At 38.5% G+C, this 22,489-nt stretch overlaps 1 protein-coding gene and 1 pseudogene across 1 annotated transcript in view; one reads left to right on the top strand and one right to left on the bottom strand.

The window, feature by feature from the left end:
• Positions 1-22,489, bottom strand: part of ATP7A (ATPase copper transporting alpha) — a 151,271-nt gene that overhangs the window by 122,412 nt on the left and 6,370 nt on the right. The gene's annotated exons all lie outside the window — the stretch shown is intronic.
• Positions 11,083-11,386, top strand: LOC138931106 (small nuclear ribonucleoprotein G pseudogene; annotated as a pseudogene).

Raw genomic sequence — 22,489 nt, 5'->3', positions numbered from 1 at the left:
CAAAGGAGACACAAACAGACCAAAGTTTATGTTTGCACAAGAAAAAGTTTGGAAGACTATATAAAGTTATCTTGGAGAGTAGTAATACTGATAGAACTGTCTAACCACACTTAGGCAGATACTGTTAGAAGTATCAGGGTTTCCCTGATAGCTCAGCTGGGAAAGAATCCACCTGCAATGCAGGAGACCTTGGTTCGATTCCTGGATGGGGAAGATCCACTCGAGAAGGGATAGGCTGCCCACTCCAGTATGGTTAGACAGACACACTCCTACACTGCTAGTGAAAGCATGAAATTATATTTTTCTGGAGGACAACTTGGGAGTATGTATCAAAAGTCTTTCAAAGTACTCACCACTTTTATATGCTGTTAGTGGCAGTATAAATGTGTACCACTTTTCTGGAGGGCAATTCGGCACTATTTACCAAAATTTAGAATGCACGTGCCCTTTGATCTAGCCATTCCACTTCTAGGAATTTCATCTAGAAGGTCAGTTCAGTTCAGTTCAGTCACTCAGTCGTGTCCAACTCTTTGTGACCCTATGAATCGCAGCACACCAGGCCTCCCTGTCCATCACCAACTCCTGGAATTCACTCAGACTCACGTCCATCGAGTCAGTGATGCCATCCAGCCATCTCATCCTCTGTCGTCCCCTTCTCCTCCTTCCCCCAATCCCTCCCAGCATCAGAGTCTTTTCCAATGAGTCAATTCTTCGAATGAGGTAGCCAAAGTACTGGAGTTTCAGCTTTAGCATCATTCCCTCAAAAGAAATCCCAGAGCTGATCTCCTTCAGAATGAACTGGTTGGATCTCCTTGCAGTCCAAGGGACTCTCAAGAGTCTTCTCCAATACCATAGTTCAAAAACATCAATTCTTCGGTGCTCAGCTTTCTTCACAGTCCAACTCTCACATCCATACATGACCACTGGAAAAACCATAGCCTTGACTAGACTGAACTTTGTTGGCAAAATAATGTCTCTGTTTTTCAATATGCTATCTAGAAGGTAGGCTCTAGGAATTTAATCTAGAAGATAGGCTCATAAAGATATATATACAAGGATATTCACTGAAGCACTGTCTATTATAGAACAGAACTAAAAACAACTTAAATGTTAACCAAAAAGGAACTAATTAAATAAAATACAGCACATTCACATGATGAAACATCATATAATCATCCTCTAAAATGAAGTAGGTCTATATTTCTTCATACAAGATGAACAAGATATGCTAAATGAAACCTGCAAAGTGAAAAATAGTATATGTATAGTATAATCCCATGTGTGTAAAGAGGAAAAAGCAGAAATAGGTATTACAAAGGCTTGAAAATGCACTGAAGTGTTTTAGAATACACAAGAAAGTGCTAACACTTTCTTTGAGGAAGGGCTGGGAATTCAGAGCGTTTTACTTTTTGTACCTTGTGACTTTTTATTATGAACATATATATTATTTTTGTTATGAAAAAGAAGCTTTCCATTTATTTCCTTACAGTATATTCCTGAAAGCAGTACTGCCATGTCAGAGTGGTAGTTGTAAGGAAATAAATGGAAAGACAATCAAAGATACTGTATAAACATAAGAATATTCTTCACAAAAAAACTGGATACAAGTTAAAAGACTCAAAAAAATGAGGATTAGTAAAATAAATGATGATCCATGTATTTAGTGGAATACTGTACAGCTATGAAGTTTAAATATTCTGACATAGAGAGACAGTCAACAGTATACTGAATAGTAAGTCTTTGTTTTCAGAGACATAGACAGACCAAAGTGTATATTTGCACAGGAAAAAGTTTGGAAGACTATATACAGTTATCTTGGAGATAGCACTGTTATGATTTTTTGCTGTACTTTATAAAGTTTTCTACAGTTAATATATTATTTACTGAAAGAGAGTGACTAGCAACCCATGTGAGGTCAACCCCATGCCTGCCTGTGCTATGTGCTCAGTCGTGTCCAACTCTTTGTGACCTCATAGACTGTAGACCACCAGGTTCCTCTGTCCATGGAACTTTCTAGGCAAGAATACTGGAGTGGGTTGCCATTTCCTCAGGGGATCTTCCTGACCCAGGGATTGAATCTGCGTCTCCTCTGTCTCCTGCATTGCAGGCAGATATTTTATCCACTTAGCCATAGGAGAAGCGCTGGTCAAACCCATAAATCCTAGGAATTAGACAATTCAGACCACTGCCCATGTATATTCCTCAAAGAAGTTGAAATTCCACTTTGATTAATCCAATCCTGTTAGAATACTGGGCTATGTCTAGCTCTAGCAAGCTGTTTTACAATGGTCATATGATTCCTGATGTTTATGAGAAGATTTTATTAGAAAAAGAAGCACTAAAACTAAATAAGCCTTTTGAAAATGTGAGTTAAAATCTTGCTCTCTATAATATTTAAAATTTCAGGATATTTGTGAAAGAAAAGTACTTATCTCTTGTTAGCACCTTCCATTTTGGGCTGCCTAGAGTGCAAGATAAATGCTTTTCTGTAAGAGTCCAAGAAGCTCAAGTAGATATACTATGCTCACAAAATTTATCATTACCTTACACAAATGGTCTACTGAATGACCTAGTAGTGGGGTAAAAGTTTTTCTGGTATGATCAGTAAATACCAGTGAAGTGAAAAGGTTTGTTTTGTTAATATATGATTTCCCATGTTTAATTGAAAAGGACATTTCTATGACTTTCTACATGACTTCAGAGTTAATAAAGTTATATTTACTTTCATTAATTGAATTGTAGTGTATATGTTACCAACTTGACATACATCTTAAGAGAATCCCTTTATTTCTTCAGAACAAATATTAACACTAACCAACAGCATGTCTATTGATTTGGTGAGAACTGGCAAGAAGGGTATGTGGGAGGGGTGGGAGGGAGAGAGAAACATTCCATTACTTCCAAACTTCTCTCATGCTGCTCCTTTATAAACACTTCCCTATATCCCCAAACCCTGGCATCCACTAACCTCTTTCCCTTCCTATAGGTTTGCTTTTTCAGATCGTCGTATAAATGGAATAATACATTATGTAGCCTTTTAAATCTAGCTTCTTTCACTTAGCTAAATGCATTTTAAGATTCACTTGTGTTACTGCATGAATCAATAGGTAGTTACTTTCTTATCATAGAGTAGTATTTCACAGTGTGGATATAAAACAACCTATTTATCCATCAGTTGAAATAACTGAGTTTTTTCCAATCTGGGGTGACTAATGCTAAATAATGCTGCTATAAATATTCATGTCAGGTTTTTGTATGAACATAAATTTTCAGTTCTCTTGGATAGCTAGCTAGAAATAAGACTGCTGAGTCATATGATTAAAATGTTTAATTTCATAGGAAACTAACAAATTGTCTTCCAAAGTGGCTATTCCATTTTTCATTCCCACTAGCAATGTATGAAAGTTCCAGTTTCTCTGACTTGCTAACCTTTGGTATTGTTGGTTTTGTTTTGACATTCTAATAGGAGCAATATGGTGTCTCATTATGATTATTTTTTTTTATTTCTCAGAGCATTTTTAGATCAGAGAAAAATTGAATGAAAAGTACAGAGATATCCCATTTACTCCTTTCACCCCCACATGCAACCTCCCCCACTATGAACATCCTGAATCAGACTGGTATATTTATTACAATCAACACTGTGGTTTTAATTTGCATTTCTCTAATGATTTAAATTTGGCTTTCTTTCATTTGTTACTTGTATATCTTCTAGGTGAGGTGTTTATTCAGATCTTTTGCCCATTGGATTATTTCTCATTATTTTTTTTCTTTATAAATCATTTTGCCTTGTTTTTTTTAACATTTTTTTTTCAGACAAAATACACTTTATTTTTTTTTTCAATTGGAGGATAATTGCTTTAAAATGTTGTGTTAGTTTCTGCCATACAAAACCGTGAATCAACCATGAGTATACATATATCCCCTCCCTCTTGAGCCTCCCTCCCTGCCCCTCCATTGTTGACTTAAGGGTTTTTAAATTTTATTCTAGATATAACTTTCTGTTAGAAATGTGATTTGCAAATATTTTATCCCAGTTTGTGACTTGAGTTTTCATTTTCTTTCACAGTTTTTTTTTTAATTTTAATAAAATCCATATATCCATTTTTTTTCACTTATGGATTATGCTTGGGGATAATATAGATTTTTAATCACATCTCTTTGTTTATGTCTTTCTTTATATGAGTAATATTTCTAACTACAGCTTCAGTCATAAAGTTGAAAACAAATAAAAACTGCCATCAATTTTCTTTAAATGGGTACAGAGTTTCATTTTGGGAAGAAAAAAGAGTTCCAGAGATGGATGGTGGTGATGGTGGCATAACAATGTGAATGTATTTAATTTCAACAAACTGTACACTTAAAAATGGTTAAGTTGGGACTTCCCTGGTGGTCCAGAACTTAAGACTCTGAGCTTCCACTGCAGGGGGTGCAGTTTCAATCCCTGGTCAGGGAACTAAGATCTTACATGCCGAGTGGCCAAAAAGAAAAAAAAAAGGTTAAGTTTGTTTTATAATTTTACCATAATAAAAAGAAAAAATTGCCATCAAGCAACAGTATGTCAGGAAAGTGTCTGTTCTACAGCTCATGGACACTGTATGGCAGTGGTGAAAAAAAAGTAATGGAACCAAAGCTTCACTTTACATGGATGATGAATGAGGGTCCATTTCCAGGATGAGAGGTAGCCAGCCAAAAGGGGCATTGCCCAGCACTTTATAGAAAGGTAGCCTCATTTAGTCCTCATACTTACAAGGAAGATACCATACTATGCTTTTTTCACAAGTAACGGAGCTGAGGCCTGGAAGGCAAAGTTGCCTATTCAAGTTTGAGTAGGTAAATCAAGGAATGCAGATGAGAGAACAATCTGACCCCAGTGCTTTCACTCCAGACCGTTCCCTTATATGGTTTCCAAATCCATGAAGAAAAAGTCTATTCAGCTTTTGTTTTTAGATATATAAAATCTTAGGAAATTACAAATAATTTAACAAACATTCCTTGGGAATTGTTAACTGTAATTTCAATATATTGATTTCCCAAAGTACACCGAAAAAAGAAAAGCTATCTGCTATCTTTTTTTAAATATATTTATTTAATTGGAGGCTAATTACTTTACAATATTGTAGTGGGTTTTGCCATACATTGACATGAATCAGCCATGTATGTACATGTGTCCCCCATTCTGAACCCCCCTCCTACCTCCCTCCCCATCCCATCGTCAGGGCCATCCCAGTGCACTGGCCCTGAGCACCCTGTCTCATGCATTGAACCTGGACTGGCAATCTGTTTCACATATGATAATATACATGCTTCAGTGCTATTCTCTCAAATCATCCCACTCTTGCCTTCTCCCACAGAATCCAAAAGTCTGTTCTTTACATCTGTGTCTCTTTTGCTGCCTCACATATAGGGTCACTGTTACCATCTTTCTAAATTCCACATATATGCGTTAATATACTGTATCGGTGTTTTTCTTTCTGACTTACTTCACTCTGTATAATAGGCTCCAGTTTCATCTACCTCATTAGAACTGACTCAAACACGCTCTTTTTCATAGCTGAGTAATATTCCATTGTGTATATGTACCACAGCTTTCTTACCCATTTGTCTGCCGATGGACATCTAGGTTGCTTTCATGTCCTAGCTATTGTACACAGTGCTGCGATGAACACTGGGGTACACGTGTCTCTTTCAATTCTGGTTTCCTCGGTGTGTATGCCCAGTAGTGGGATTTCTGGGTCATATGGCAGTTCTATTTCCAGTTTTTTCAGGAATCTCCACACTGTTCTCCATAGTGGCTGTACTAGTTTGCATTCACCCTCTCTAGCATTTATTGTTTGTAGACTTTTTGATAGCAGCCATTCTGACTGGAGTGAGATGGTACCTCATTGTGGTTTTGATTTATATTTCTCTGATAATGAGTGATGTTGAGCATCTCATGTGTTTGTTAGGCATCTGTATGTCTTCTTTGGAGAAATGTCTGTTTAGTTCTTTGGCCCATTTTTTGATTGGGTCATTTATTTTACTGGAACTGAGTGACAAGAGCTGCTTGCATACTTTTTAGATTAATTCTTTGTCAGTTGCTTCATTTGCTATTATTTTCTCCCATTCTGAAGGCTGTCTTTTCGCTTTGCTTATGTGCAATGGAGTGGGAAACAGTACTACACCTGATGTCAAATGGCTTGGTGTCAAATCCTGGCTCTGGCTTTGTGCTGAAATAACTTATGCATATTAGTTCTTATAAATTTTCTAATTGGGGTTGATAAAATCATAGAGCACTAGATGCTATTCGCTCAAAATATGTTACTTATCCTATTTTGAAGCTCCAAAATATGCATAAGCTTCTCTGATATTGTGAAGACCCAGTAATGCTTAGAATAGTATTTTGAATCTCTATAAAAGTTAGCTATTATTGTTTATTAAAAAAGAGTTACCTTGGACAAATCCCTTCATCTATAAAAATGGAAAGCATTTAAGAACAATGGCCCTGGAATCAGGCTACCCTGGTTTAAATCCTAGTTCTGCTACGTGCCACCTTTAAAGCCCTAGGCCTGTCACTTTGTCTCTTTAAGCTTCAGTTTTCCATGGCTGAAAAATAACAGTAATAATAACATTCCTGAGGTTAAAATGAGACAATCTGTGCAAACTGCTTGGCACAGTCCTTTGTATACAGTAAGCCATCAATGCACATGAAATGTTGCTCTTTTACTAGCAATATCAAAATTTATAGCTTCAAACTACTGCACAATTGCACTCATCTCACACACTGGCAAAGTACTGTTCAAAATTCTCCAAGCGAGGCTTCAACGGTACATAAACCAAGAACTTCTAGATGTTCAAGTTAGATTTTAAAAAGGCAGAGGAACCAGAGATCAAATTGCCAACATCCACTGGATCATAGAAAAAGCAAGAGAACTCCAGAAAAACATCTACTTCTGCTTTGTTGACTACTCCAAAGCCTTTGACTGTGTAGATCATAACAAACTGTGGAAAATTCTTAAAGAGATGGGAACACCAGACCACCTGACCTGCCTCTTGAGAAATCTGTATGCACGTCAAGAAGCAATAGTTAAAACTAGACATGAAACAACGGACTGGTTCAAAATTGGGAAAGGAGTACGACAAGGCTGTATATTGTCACCCTGCTTATCTAACTTATATGCAGAATACATCATGAGAAATGCCAGGCTGGATGAGGCACAAGGTGGAATCAAGATTGCTGGGAGAAACATCAATAACCTCAGATATGCAAATGACACCACCCTTATGGCAGAAAGCAAAGAGGAACTGAAGATCCTCTTTGATGAAAGTGAAAGAGGAGAGCAAAAAACCTGGCTTAAAACTCAACATTCAAAAAACTAAGATCATGGCATCTGGTCCTATCACTCCATGGCAAATAGATGGGGAAACAATGGAAATAGTGACGGAATTTATTTTGGGGGGCTCCAAAATCGCTGCAGATGGTGACTGCAGCCATGAAATTAAAAGATGCTTGCTCACTGGAAGAAAAGCTATGACCAACCTAGACAGCATATTAAAAAGTAGAGACATTACCTTGCCAACAAAGGTCCATCTAGTCAAGGCTATGGTTTTTCCAGTAGTCATGTATGGATGTGAGAGTTGGATTATAAAGAAAGCTGAGTGTCTAAGAATTGATGCTTTTGAACTGTGTTGTTGGAGAAGACTACTGAGAGTCCATTGGACTACAAGGAGATCAAACCAGTCAATCCTAAAGGAAATCAGTCCTGAATATTCATTGGAAGGACTGATGCTAAAGTTGAAGGTCCAATACTTTGGCCACCTGATGCAAAGAACTAACTCCTTAGAAAAGACTCTAATGCTGAGAAAGACTGAAGGCAGGAGGAGAAGTGGACAACAGAGGATGAGATGGTTGGATGGCATCACCGACTCAATGGAGACGAGTTTGAGCAAGTTCCAGGAGTTGGTGATAGACAGTGAAGCCTGTCGTGCTGCAGTCCATGGGGTCGCAAAGAGTCGGACATGACTGAGTGACTGAACTGAACTTGAGGCAGCACTAGGAATTAAATCACAGGAAGGACATTTTGTAAATCTGTAGACAGCAGTACACTAAGCAATCAATTCTTAGAGAACTGTCCCTTATCTCATCTCATAAACATAAACCACTTCACTGAAAGTTACCCTCCACCAATCCCACTAGATCACAATCTTCTTGTTTCATATTTTTTCATACCATTTATTGCCATTTGATATTTATTTTCTCTATTTACTTATTTACTGTTTGTCTTCTTCTAAAATGTAAGCTCCATGAGAGCAGGGAGGCATAACAGTTAAAAGACAGAGGGACTGGATATGATTCCTGTCTCTACTGCTTTCTAGCTGTGTGACCTCGAGCATGCTACTGAAGCTCTGTGCCTCAGTTTCCTTATCTGTAAGACAAGAATGTTAATGGCATCTGTTTCACAGAGTTGTTATGAGAATTAAGTGACTTTACATAAAGCACTTAGCAAAACCTAGCATACAATAAGTACTCAGTAAATGCTAGTATTGTTATCGACCCACTTCACGGCTATCATTCCAGCAGATTGAACAGTCCTTGGCATAGAGCAGGCACCCAATAAACATTTATACAATAAATGAATAAGAAGAGCTCATTGCTGAGCCAGTCATAGCTCAAAAGGGTTCCTAAAAGAAAGTGTTGGGGATGATGGAGAGGGACTGGGGTAAGTTACCTACTGTGAGGTCAAAGCCTCAGCTTCCACACTAAGGAAAAAAAGTCTGCTGGTCACTGTGGAATATCATTTAAATTGTGGAACTGCCTTTGGCAGCTAGGGAAGTCCCTGAATACCACCTCTTTCCTCAGGTAACACTTATTGAGTGGTTACTATGAGTAGTACTTAGCATGTGTTAACTCATTGAACCCTTACAATAACCTTGAGGTAAACAGTACAATTACTCCCATCTTACAAATGAGAACACAGAAGCACAAATAGGTTAAGTAACTTGCAAGGTCACACAGCTAATAAGTAGCTAAGCCTGAATTTAAACTAAAAAAGTCTAGTTCTAGAGCCCATCCTTTTAGGAGCTAGCTGTTTTTGTTTTGTTTTTTTTTGTTTTTGTTTTTTCATTGTAAAACACTGACATGTTAGTGTCTGGAATTCTTTTGTATAGAGTCATATGTTTTTCAGAAGACTAATTCTCCAATCTCCTGCCTGGGAAGCATACACCAGGACACTAAATTTAAAGCAAAGTGAGGGGAAGAGGCTAACCACTCGGTCTAAAGACTTCCACTCAATCTCCCTGTTCTCAGCCCTTTGTTTCAGTGCCCTTCACTCTGCCCACTGTCCAAGAGCTCAAAGCCTGTCAGGTTCACTTAGGTCAGAGACTCTCCTCTGGGTCTTCTACCACTCAAGGTGGGTGGAAGTTGGAGGGGGGGGGCAGGTGGATGGATCACCTTACTGCAGCATGAAAGGGAAGAGACCTAAGGGGTCCAATCCCATTCTGTCAGTTTTTAAAACATTTCCCTTATTTTCAGCCCTGGATCACCTCCTTACCTTTTAGGAAAAACCACTTACCTTCAAATTCTTAGCCTCTCATGTGTCCTGTGAGATAAAATAACTCACTTCTCCAATAAAACAAGATAGAAAGCCCAGAGATAAACCCACACACCTATGGGCACCCTATCTTTGACAAAGGAGGCGAGAATATACAATGGGAAAAAACTCTCTTCAATAAGTGGTGCTAGGAGAACTGGACAACTACGTATAAAAGAATGAAATTAGAACACTTTCTTAACACCACACACAAAGATAAATTCAAAATGGATTAAAGATCCCTGATTTTTATTGCAGCAGTGTTTACAATAGCCAAGACATAGAAACAACCTAAATGTCCACTGACAGAAGAATGGATAAAGAAGATGTGGTACATATATACAATGGAATATTACTCAGCCATTAAAAACAATGAAATAATGCCATGTGCAACAACATGGATAAATCTGGAGATTATCACACTAAGTAAAGTAAGTTGGACAGAGAAAGACAAACAGCATATGGTATCACTTACGTGCACAATGTTTTAAAAATGACACAAACAAGTTTGTTTCCAGTGGCAGAGTCTGGGGGAAGGGCTGGCAGGTGCCATATTGGGCAGCAAAGGTGGCAAGAAGCCCCTGAATCAGCCCAAGAATCAAACCAAGGAGATGGATGAAGAAGATAAGGTATTCAAGCAGAAACAAGGAGGAGCAGAAGAAACCTGAGGCTAAAAGCCAAGGCTGTGGGGAAAAGCCCCCTGGCCACAGGTACAATTAAGAAATCTGGCAGCAAGTAAGCTGTTCCTTGTGCCTGAGGCAATGATGATGATCCTTAGTTTTATTCCTATTTAAATATCTGAATCCCCTGTCATAACATCTGTTTCCACCTATAGCTAGAATGTAGTGATGTCTTGGAATCCACTGTACATTTAAGAATAAACTTTTGGGACTTCCCTTGTGGTCCAGTGGCTAAAACTCCACGCTCCCAATGCAGGGAGCCCAGGTTCAATCCCTGGTCAGGGAACTAGATCCCACATGCCACAACTAAGACCTGATGCAGCCAAATAAATAAGTATTTTTTAAAAAGAATAAACTTTTGTGTAAGAAATTTAAAAAACATGATACAAACAAGCTTACTTACAAAACAGAAGCAGACTCAGAGTTTTTCTGGCCACGCTGCATGGCATGTGGAACTTCACCAACCAGGAATCAAATGCATGCCCCCTGCACTAGAAGTATGGAATCTTGACCTCTAGACCACCAGAGAAGTTCAAGACTCACAGACTTAGAGAAGGCACTTATGATTATTGGTAGAAGCTGGCAGGGGGCAGGGGGAAGTAGTAGCTTAGGAGTTTGGGATTGACATGTACACACTGCTATATTCAAAATGGATAACCAAAGATTTCATTGGTGGGCCAGCGGTTAAGACTGTACTTCCAATGCAGGGAACGTGGGATCAATCCCTGGTCAGGGAACTAAGATCCCACATGCCACATGGTATGGCCAAAAAAATTAGTTAATTTAAAAAATAGGAATTCCGTTTGCAGGCTTCTTTGATCTCGCAGAGTAGACATTATGAGCAAAGCTCACCCTCCCAAGTTGAAGAAATTTATGGACAAGAAGTTATCATTGAAATTAAATGGTGGCAGACATGTCCAAGGAATATTGCGGGGATTTGATCCCTTTATGAATCTTGTGATAGATGAATGTGTGAAGATGGCAACTAGTGGGCAACAGAACAATATTGGAATGGTGGTAATACGAGGAAATAGTATCATCATGTTAGAAGCCTTGGAACGAGTATGAACAATGGCTGTGTTCACCAGAGAAATCAATGCTTCCATGTGTCCCCTCTCCACATTTTACTACCAGGAAAATTGGGTTGTGTACATTTTCTTACTGAACTTTTTTGTTAAATAAACTTTTGTAATAGCCAAAAATAATAATAATAAATAAATAAATAAATAAGATAACTAACAAGGACCTACCTACCTACTATATAGCACTGGGAACTCTGGTCAATACTCTGTAATAACCTAAATGGAAAAAGTATTTGAAAAAGAATAGATACATATATATGTATAACTGAATCCCTTTGCTGTATACCTGAAACTAATACAAGATTGCTAATCAACTCTACTCCAACATAAAAAAATTTTTAATGGTAAATAATAATAAATTGAGTGCTCTATGTTCAAAAAGTAAAATAAAATAAAAGCTGCTCTAGTAGAGCAAAAAATGTGCTTTACTACAAAGGAGACTTTTTCCCCATTTTAAACAATCAGTTTTCACAAGGTAGATGTTTCCCTTCAGTTAGTTAACTAACTTAAAGAGGGTTTAGGAACTTCCCTGGTGGTCCAATGGTTGGGAGTCTGCCTGCCAATGCAGGCGACATGTGTTTGATTCCTGCTCCAGGAATATCCCACATGCTGCAGGGCAACTAAGCCTGTGTGCCACAACTGATGAGCCCATGTGCTGCAACTACTGATGCCTAAGTGCTCTAGCACCCATGCTCTGCAACAAGAGAAGCCACCACAATGAGAAGCCTGAGCACTGCAACTGGATAAAGTCCACTTACAGCAATGAAAACCCAGTGAAGCCAGAAATTTAAATAAATTAAAAAAAATAATTAAAGGGGGTTTACCTTCTTAATTCTTAAAAATCTGTGGGCCCATGCTCTGCAACAAGAGAAGCCACTGCAATGAGAAGCTTGTGCACCACAGCAAACAGGAGCCCCCATTCGCCACAACTAGAGAAAGTATGCATGCAGCAATGAAGACCCAGCATAGTCAAAAATAAAAAGATTAATAATTAATTTTTTTAAGAAACCTAAATTCTAAATTATGGGTTAGTATATTCTGTTAGGTCTTTGAAATAAATTATTAAAGCACTTCTTCTCTTGCCTTATCTGCCCTTTTTTGCTACTTCTGAAGAAGGGTTCATGTGCACAAACACACACAACTAATTCTGACAACACCTTTTTTTGAAAAAGGTATAGCTATGAATGCAGGACAGAAAGGGAATTGAACCCAGGCTGTGGCAGTGACAGCACCAAATCCTAATCACTAGACCACCAGGGAGTGTCTGATTCAATATGGATCCTCTTAACTTCTTGGGGAAAGTATGTGAAACAAAAGCTTTAGGCAATCCTTTATAATAAACTATACTATCATTTTTCTCTCTCAGTAATTCCTCAGGTCTCCTATTTATTTCATCTTTGCCTCCTCCTCCTGACCTACTACCAAGTGATCAGAATGTTATAAAATAACAGCTGAAAAGGAGAAAGAGTTTTAGGATCTCCCAACTGCTTGAACCTATAAATATTTCTAAATATTTTGAAATTTACAGGAGTGTTCCTGCATGCTAGCTGATTAAAGGGAGGGTGTGTGCTTTCTTCATGTATCTCAGTGTCAGCCATGAAAAAGGATCTGATCCCCAACACAGACTCTCCCAACAGCAATTTCTATAATGTGAGAGTTTCCTAAACCTTTGTAGAACCAAGTAACAAACTTTCTCTGGGTTTTAGCAACAGTTGAATTATGCATTTTTTTCTTTTTTAAAAAACTATGTGTGAGCATGTGTTAGTCAATTGTATCTGACTCTTTGCTACCCCATGGAATTCACCAGGTAAGAACACTGGAGTTGGTTGCCATTCCCTTTTCCAGGAGACCTTTCTGATCCAGGGAAGAACAAACCTGGGTCTCCTGCACTGCAGGCAGAGTCTTTATCATCTGAGCCACAAGGGAAGCCCTTCTAAACTATACTGGCTTTTAAACTTACCCCAATAGCTGCTAAGATTGGGGCTTGATAAATCCACCTGATGTCTCCCAAGATTCCAGCATCTAACATATGAAAAAACTCCCATAAATAAATCAGCAAAGCAAATAAGCACTGAGAATTAAGTAGCATTTTAAGGTTTACCAAAAACGCCAGGAGCAGGCTTTTGATTTAGAAACAAGTAGACAAAAGATCTTTTAAAACACACAAACCAGTAAAAAATGTATAATGGGTCCCAGTTTTCACACTATTAGCTCCCTCTTTGGGAATAAATAGAATATTATAAATAATGGTATATTGTTTTCATAACATGAATCAAATCAATGTTTCCAGAGTCACAAAAAATGTTGTCTTCTAAATGTGGTATCATTGATACTTTACTTTTTATCACTTAAATGAGCCATTCATATCAATCAATTTCATTGATTAAAGTCTTCTAGAATATACTCCATAGGTTGTAGAATACTGACATTAATGCCTTCTTATCCACAAAACTACACCAGTAAGCTGACGATAATGCAAAGATTCTTTCTGATAGGAATGTAAAAGAAAACTGAATGTGGGGACTTCCCTGGTGGTCCAGTGGCTGAGACTTCATGCTCCCAATGCAGAGGGCCTGAGTTTGATCACTGGTCAGGAAACTACATCCCTCATGCCGCAACTAAAAGATCCTACAGGCCACAACTAAGACCTAGTGCAGCCACATAAATAAACAAATACCACACTCACAACACTTCTGACACCAGACACGTGGAGATTTTTCCCCACAAAGCAATTCTCTGCAACACCAGCTAGGTGGCCTATAATTTAACTAAATTCTAACACTATCCACATGGAGATGGAAACAGATACCACAGGTTAAGGCCTCAGTCCAAACAGACTGTTTCCACACCGCTTCTCATAGACTTAAATAGCTCTTCAGAGAGTTACAAAATACAGCCCACATCTATCACATTCAATACTCCTTCCAGAAATAAAATCTCTATTACACTCAGGGAACTGCCCTCACTGCCATACAGTCCATGCTTGCCATGTCTACGATTCTGTTTAGACTGTCCCCTCACCTTCTACATATTTAAATCCTATCACCCAACTCATCTGTAAACTCCACAAAAATGTGATCATATCTGTTGTGTTCACTATCATCTCCTAGCACCCTGTACATGATAGCTATTCAAAATAACTGGGTGAGCAAATGAACTGAAATACCACCTCTTTCATGAAAAACACTGTCAAAAATTCATATCCCATAATAAAAGCCATATATGATAAACACACAGCAAACATTATCCTCAATGGTGAAAAATTGAAAGCATTTCCCCTAAAGTCAGGAACAAGACAAGGGTGCCCACTCTCAACATTACTATTCAACATAGTTTTGGAAGTTTTAGCCACAGCAATCAGAGAAGAAAAAGAAATAAAAAGAATCTAGATTGGAAAAGAAGTAAAACTCTCACTGTTTGCAGATGACATGCTCTTCTACATAGAAAACCCTAAAGACTCCACCAGAAAATTACTAGATAGAACTAATCAATGAATATAGTAAATTTGCAGGATATAAAATTAACACACAGAAACAACTTGCATTCCTATATACTAATAATGAGAAAATAGAGAAATTAAGGAAACTATTCCATTCACCATTGCAATGAAAAGAATAAAATACTTAGGATATATCTACCTAAAGAAACAAAAGACCTATATATAGAAAACTATAAAACACTGATGAAAGAAATCAAAGATGACACAAATAGATGGAGAAATATACCATGTTCATGGATCAGAAGAATCAATATAGTGAAACTGAGTATACTACCCAAAGCAATCAATAGATTCAATGCAATCCCTATCAAGCTACCAATGGTATTTTTCAGAGAACTAGAACAAATAACTTCACAATTTGTATGGAAATACAAAAAACCTTGAATAGCCAAAGCAATCTTGGAAAAGAAGAATGAACTGGAGGAATCAACCTGCCTGACTTCAGGCTCTACTACAAAACTACAGTCACCAAGACAGTATGCTACTGGCACAAAGACAGAAAGATAGATCAATGGAACAAAATAGAAAGCCCAGAGATAAATCCATGCACCTATGGACACCTTATCTTTGACAAAGGAGGCAAGAATATACAGTGTGTTAAAGACAATCTCTTTAACAAGTGGTGCTGGAAAAACTGGTCAACCACTTGTAAAATAATGAAACTAGAACACTTTCTAACACCATACACTAAAATAGACTCAAAATGGATTGAAAATCTAAATGTAAGACCAGAAACTAAAAGTCCTAGAGAATAACATAGGCAAAACACTCTCTGATATCAATCATAGCAAGATCCTCTATGACCCACCTCCAAGAGTAATGGAAATAAAAGCAAATATAAACAAATGGGACCTAGTTAAACTTAAACGCTGTTGCACAACGAAGGAAACTCCAAGCAAGTTGAAAAGACAGCCTTCAGAATGGGAAAATATAATAGCAAATGAAGCAACTGACAAAGAATTAATCTCAAAAATATACAAGTAACTCCTGCAGCTCAATTCCGGAAAAATAAGCAATGCAATAAAAAAAATGGGCCAAAGGACTAAACAGACATTTCTCCAAAGAAGACATACAGATGGCTAACAAACACCTGAAAAGATGCTCAACATCACTCATTATTAGAGAAATGCAAATCAAAACCACAATGAGGTACCATCTCACTCCAGTCAGAATGGCTGCTATCTAAAAGTCTACAAGCAATAAATGCTGGAGAGGGTGCGGAGAAAAGGGAACCCTCTTACACTGTTGGTGGGAATGCAAACTAGTACAGCCACTATGGAGAGCAGTGTGGAGATTACTTAAGAAAACTGGAAATAAAACTGTCATATGACCCAGCAATCTCATTGCTGGGCATACACACCAAGGAAACAAGAACTGAAAGAAACACGTGTACTCCAATGTTCATCGCAGCACGGTTTACAATAGCCAGGACATGGAAGCAACCTAGATCTCCATCAGCAAACGAATGGGTAAGAAAGCTGTGGTACATATACACAATAGAATATTACTCAGCCATTAAAAAGAATGCATCTGAATCAGTTCTAATGAGGTGGATGAAACTGGAGCCTATTATACAGAGTGACGTAAGTCAGAAAGAGAAACACTAATACAGTATATTAACGCATATATATGGAATTCAGAAAGATGGTAACAATGACCCTATATGTGAGGCAGCAAAAGAGACACAGATGTAAAGAACAAACTTTTGGACTCTGTGGGAGAAGGCGAGGGTGTGATGATTTGACAGAATAGCACTGAAACATGTATATTTTCATATGTGAAACAGATTGCCAGTCCAGGTTTGATTCATGAAACAGGGTGATCAGGGCTGGTACACTGGGATGACCCTGAGGGATAGGATGGGAAAGGAGGTGACAGGGAGGGTCAGGATGGGGAACACATGTACACCCATGGCTGATTAATGTGAATGTATGGCAAAAACCACCACAATATTGTAAAGTAATTAGCCTCCAATTAAAATTTTAAAAAAACCTCATATCCACTTTCTTATTGAATTCTGAATATTGCCAAAATCAGCATCATAGTTTTAGTACCTAATTTCTATGCAACTGTTTGACATTAGACTTATTTCTTAACTAGACATTCAATGTATATTTTATGCTTCTATGCATATCTCACAGGGTCTATGTAAACACTAGATGTACAACAATCACAAGTAACATTTATTCATTAGAGTGCTGATATTTTTTATAAAAATTCAATTTATATACAACTTTTATAAGAAAGCAGCTATTCTATAAAGTAGGTTAGACATGCATAAAGCCTTTTCTGTTGCCTACATTTTATATTTCAGAAATCATTCAGCACAAGTAAGGTTCACCATTTGGCAGAGAAATAATCTAGAAAATCTGATGTCCCAAAGTCTGCAGCTCATTAATTGAACAAAGCAGACTGCTCTGAGTTTTCTTGGTGGAGAAGTAGAGAACTAGAATGAGTATATCAGGGTGAATTGATTTGCTAGCTGTCATGAGTTTTGAAATGCTATGGTTAGCATATTATACGTAGACTGTAGGTTATTGTGCCCTCTCAATCTGAGTTTCCTATTTTCTGTGGCATAACTTAGAAATTAAGTATCTCATTCAGATACTGACAGGTATGCTATTCCTCTAGTTAACTAAATTTATAGTACAGTAAAACTATCATTTAGGCCTTCCCAGGTGGCTCAGTGGTAAAGAATCTGCCTGCCAACTGAGGAGATACAGAGACACAGGTTTGATCTGTGGATCAGAAAGATCCCCTGGAGAAGCAAATGGCAACCCACTCTAGTATTCTTTTTTTTTTTTTAATGAAGGATAATTGCTTTACAGAATTTTTGTTGTTTTCTGTCAAACCTCAACAAAAATCAGCCATAGGTATACATACATCCCCTCTTTTTGAACCTCCCTCCCCATCCCACCCCTCTAGATTGATACACAGCCCTTGTCTGAGTTTCCTGAGGAATTTATTTGCAGGACAGCAATGGAGAAACACACATAGAGAATAGACTTATGGACATGGAGAGAGGGGAGGAGAGAGTGAGATGTATGGAGAGAGTAACATGGAAACTTACACTCCAGTATTCCTGCCCAGAAAATTCTATGGAGAGAGGAACCTGGTGGGTTACAGTCCATGGGTTTGCAAAGAGTCAGACACTACTTGGCAACTAAATGTCACACACTGAACTATAACTTACAATCTTAGGTAAATGAAATAATATAATTTACAATTTTACAGTAAATCTATAATATACATTTTAGTGGTTGCTGAAAGTTATGACCAACCTAGATAGCATATTCAAAAGCAGAGACATTACTTTGCCAACAAAGGTCCATCTAGTCAAGGCTATGGTTTTTCCAGTGGTCATGTAAGGATATGAGAGTTGGACTGTGAAGAAAGCTGAGTGCCGAAGAATAGATGCTTTTGAACTGTGGTGTTGGAGAAGACTCTTGAGAGTCCCTTGGACTACAAGGATATCCAACCAGTCCATTCTGAAGGAGATCAGCCCTGGGTGTTCTTTGGAAGGAATGATGCTGAAGCTGAAACTCCAGTACTTTGGCCACCTCATGTGAAGAGCTGACTCATTGGAAAAGACTCTGATGCTGGGAGGGATTGGGGGCAGGAGGAGAAGGGGACGACAGAGGATGAGATGGCTAGATGGCATCACTGACTCGATGGACATGAGTCTGAGTGATCTCCGGGAGTTGGTGATGGACAGGGAGGCCTGGCGTGCTGTGATTCATGGGGTCGCAAAGAGTCAGACATGACTGAGTGACTGAACTGAATTGAAAAATATCTTTATAGTGAATTATATACAAAATATATATATATATATATGTGTGTGTGTGTGTGTGTGTGTATATATATATATAAGGACAATTTCCTGGTTCCAAATAGGAAAAGGAGTATGTCAAGGTTGTATATTGTCACCCTGCTTATTTAACTTATATGCAGACTACATCATGAGAAATGCTGGGCTGGATGAAGCACAGCTGGAAGATTGCTGGGAGAAATATCAATAACCTCAGATATGCAGATGGCACCACCCATATGGCAGAAAGTGAAGAACAAAAGAGCCTCTTGATGAAGGTGAAAGAGAGTGAAAAAGCTGGCTTAAAGCTCAACATTCAGAAAACAAAGATCATGGCATCCAGTCCCCTCACTTCACGGCAAATAGATGGGGAAACAGTGGAAAGTGTCAGACTTTATTTTTTGGGCTCCAAAATCACTGCAGATGGTGATTGCAGCCATGAAATTAAAAGACGCTTGCTCCTTGGAAGAAAAGTTATGACCAACCTAGACAGCATATTAAAAAGCAGAGATATTACTTTGCCAACAAAGGTCCATCTAATCAAAGCTATGGTTTTTCCAGTAGTCATGTATGGATGTAAGAGTTGGACTATAAAGAAAGCTGAGCACCAAAAAATTGATGCTTTTGAACTGTGATGTTGGAGAAGACTCTTGAGAGTCCCTTGGACTACAAGGAGATCCAACCAGTCTATCCTAAAGGAAATCAGTCCTGAATATTCACTGGAAGGACTGATGCTGAAGCAGAAACTCCAATGTTTGGCCACCTGATGCGAAGAACTGGTTCACTGGAAAAGACCCTGATGCTGGGAAAGATTGAAGGCAGGAAGAGAAGGGGACGACAGAGGATGAGATGGTTGTATGGCATCACCAACTCAATGGACATGAGTTTGAGTAAACTGCGGTGCAGGAGTTGGTGATGGACACAGCGGCCTGGTATGCTGCAGTCCATGGGATCTCAAAGAGTCGGACACGACTGAGTGACTGAACTGAACTGAAAGACAATAACAATAACTAAACATCATTGTGTATTTACTACCTGCCAGGCACTGCTCTTAGGGTGTTACATGTATTAATTCATTGACAATCCTACCATTATTGTTGCTATTTTAGAAAGTTGAAGAAACTGAGGCACAAAAGGTAAGAGACCAGTCCAAGGTCATATAAGCAATAAACAGAGGAGCTGAGGTTCCAACCAAGGCAGTCTGGTCCTGAAGCCCCACTCTTAACTCTATATTATACTGCCTCCCTCAAAAAAGCAGATTACAATACAATGGTTAAAAGTTTAAAAGCCTTGAAATTATCAACAGAAAAATATCCAATAATCCATAAAAATGTAACTAGCAATGTCTTAATTTATGCTTGCTTATTAACTTTTACTATATGTTCTCTTAGTACAGTTTACATTCAAAGCATGTGGTAAATATCAAAGTCTTCTCAAGTTCAAAGATGTGCTTACTGTGAAGATAAAAAAAAGACATAAACCATTTCTTTTCCTGGGAGACTCCGAGAATACAAATCAAATAAGACTAGCATCATTTTAAGCATTAGGTTATTTAGCATATCTCTTAAAAATGTATAATTAGCCAAAAACAAAACTGTGAGCCTTTACTTTTGGGGAATTTCATATAAAAATACCAAGGAAATTTGAGCTAACAATAATTTTTAATCATCAAATCAGTTTGCTCATTCATGCTTTCAAATAAGATAAATGAGTATTTCCCTCTTTAGGACAAACAAGGAACTTAATTACAATAGACCTAAGTTTGCTCAAATGTTATGTATTCTTTTTAAAATTTCCCTGGTTGCCCAGTGGTTAAGAATCTGCCTTCCAATGCAGGCAACTTGGGTTTTATCCCTGGTAGGGAACTGAGATCCTACACCACAGGGCAACTAAGTACCCATGTCACAACTAGTGAACCCATGCCTGCAACAAGAAGCCCTTGTGCTGCAACGAGAGAAAACCTCAGGCACTCCAACTTGAGAAAGTCTGCATGTGGCAACGAAGAGCCCATGTGACACAATGAAGATCCAGTGCAGTCAAAAATAATAATAATAATAAGTTTAAAAAACAGGGGTAGGAAGGAGGTTCAAGAGGAAGGGGACATATGTATACCTATGGCTGATTCATGTAGATGAATGGCAGAAATAGAAACAACATTGTAAAGCAATTATCCTCCAATTAAAAATAGATTTAAAAAAAGAATGCTAGGATCATAAAAACTTTTTTAAATAAATAAATAAGTACTTATTTATTTGGCTGCACTAGGTCTCTGTTGTGGCGTGCACGAGGGATCTTTTAGTTATAGCATGCGAACAGTTGCAGCATGTGTGACCTAGTTCCCTAAACAGGGGTTGAACCTGGCATCCCTGCATTGGGAGTACAGAGTCGTAGCCACTGGACCACCAGAGAAGTCCCATCAAATACCTGTGTATTTTTAAAACCTACAGTTCCTTTATGTCTGATAAGAACATAGTTTCTGAAGCCAGACTGACTGGCTTTAAACCTCATTTTAGCTGCTTGCTAATTAAAAGACGCTTACTCCTTGGAAGAAAAGTTATGACCAACCTAGATAGCATATTCAAAAGCAGAGACATTACTTTGCCGACTAAGGTCCGTCTAGTCAAGGCTATGGTTTTTCCAGTAGTCATGTATGGATGTGAGAGTTAGACTGTGAAGAAGGCTGAGCGCCGAAGAATTGATGCATTTGAACTGTGGTGTTGGAAAAGACTCTTGCGAGTCCCTTGGACTGCAAGGAGATCCAACCAGTCTATTCTGAAGATCAACCCTGGGATTTCTTTGGAAGGAATGATGCTGAAGCTGAAACTCCAGTACTTTGGCCACCTCATGCGAAGAGCTGACTCATTGGAAAAGACTTTGATGCTGGGAGGGATTGGGGGTAGGAGGAGGAAGAGGATGACCGAGGATGAGATGGCTGGATGGCATCACTGACTCTATGGACGTGAGTCTGAGTGAACTCCGGGAGTTGGTGATGGACAGGGAGGCCTGGCGTGCTGGAATTCATGGGGTTGCAAAGAGTCGGACACGACTGAGCCACTGAACTGAACTGAACTGAGGTCTAGGAATAAAATTTGGCCCTAAGAAAGAATGTATCAACTTTTACCAAATTGCAAACAATAGACAAAATAGATAATTTTTTTTCTATAACAGAGGAACAGTTCTGGGCTTCTTCACTTTGTTGTTATTGTTTTTCATTCTGAGCTTGTCCGACTCTTTGCAATCCCGTGGACTGCAGCATGCTAGGCTTCCCTGTCCTTCACTATCTCCTGGAGTTTGCTCAAATTCATGTCCATTGAGTCGGTAATGCCATCTAATCATCTCATGCTCTGCCACCCCCTTCCCCCTTTGCCTTCAATCTTTCCTAGCATCAGGGTCTTTCCCAATGAGTCAGCTCTTTGCATCAGGTAGCCAAAGTAATGGAGCTTCAACTTCAGTCCTTCCAATGAATATTCAGGGTTGATTTCCTTTAGGACTGACCAGTTTGATCTCCTTGCAGTCCACGGGATTCTCAAGAGTATTCTCCAGCACCACAATCTGAAAGATCAACTCTTTGGCACTCAGCCTTCTTTATGGTCCAACTCTCACACCTTACATGACTACTGGAAAAACCAAAACTTTGACTATAGGGATGTTTGTCGGCAAAGTGACATCTCTGTTTTTTAATACACTGTCTAGGTTTGTTGTAGCTTTCCTTCAAAGGAGCAAGTCTTTTAATTTCATGGCTGCAGTCACTGTCTGCAGTGAAATTGGAGCCCAAGAAAATAAAATCGGTCATTGCTTCCACTTATCCCCCTAAACCTGCCATGAAGTCATGGGATCAAGTGCCACAATCT

This window comes from Ovis canadensis, chromosome X (genome assembly GCF_042477335.2).
Source record: "Ovis canadensis isolate MfBH-ARS-UI-01 breed Bighorn chromosome X, ARS-UI_OviCan_v2, whole genome shotgun sequence".
Taxonomy (NCBI): Eukaryota; Metazoa; Chordata; class Mammalia; order Artiodactyla; family Bovidae; genus Ovis; species Ovis canadensis.
The sequence above is the reverse complement of the archived record's forward strand: the minus strand, read 5'-3'. Positions and strand labels throughout refer to the sequence as shown.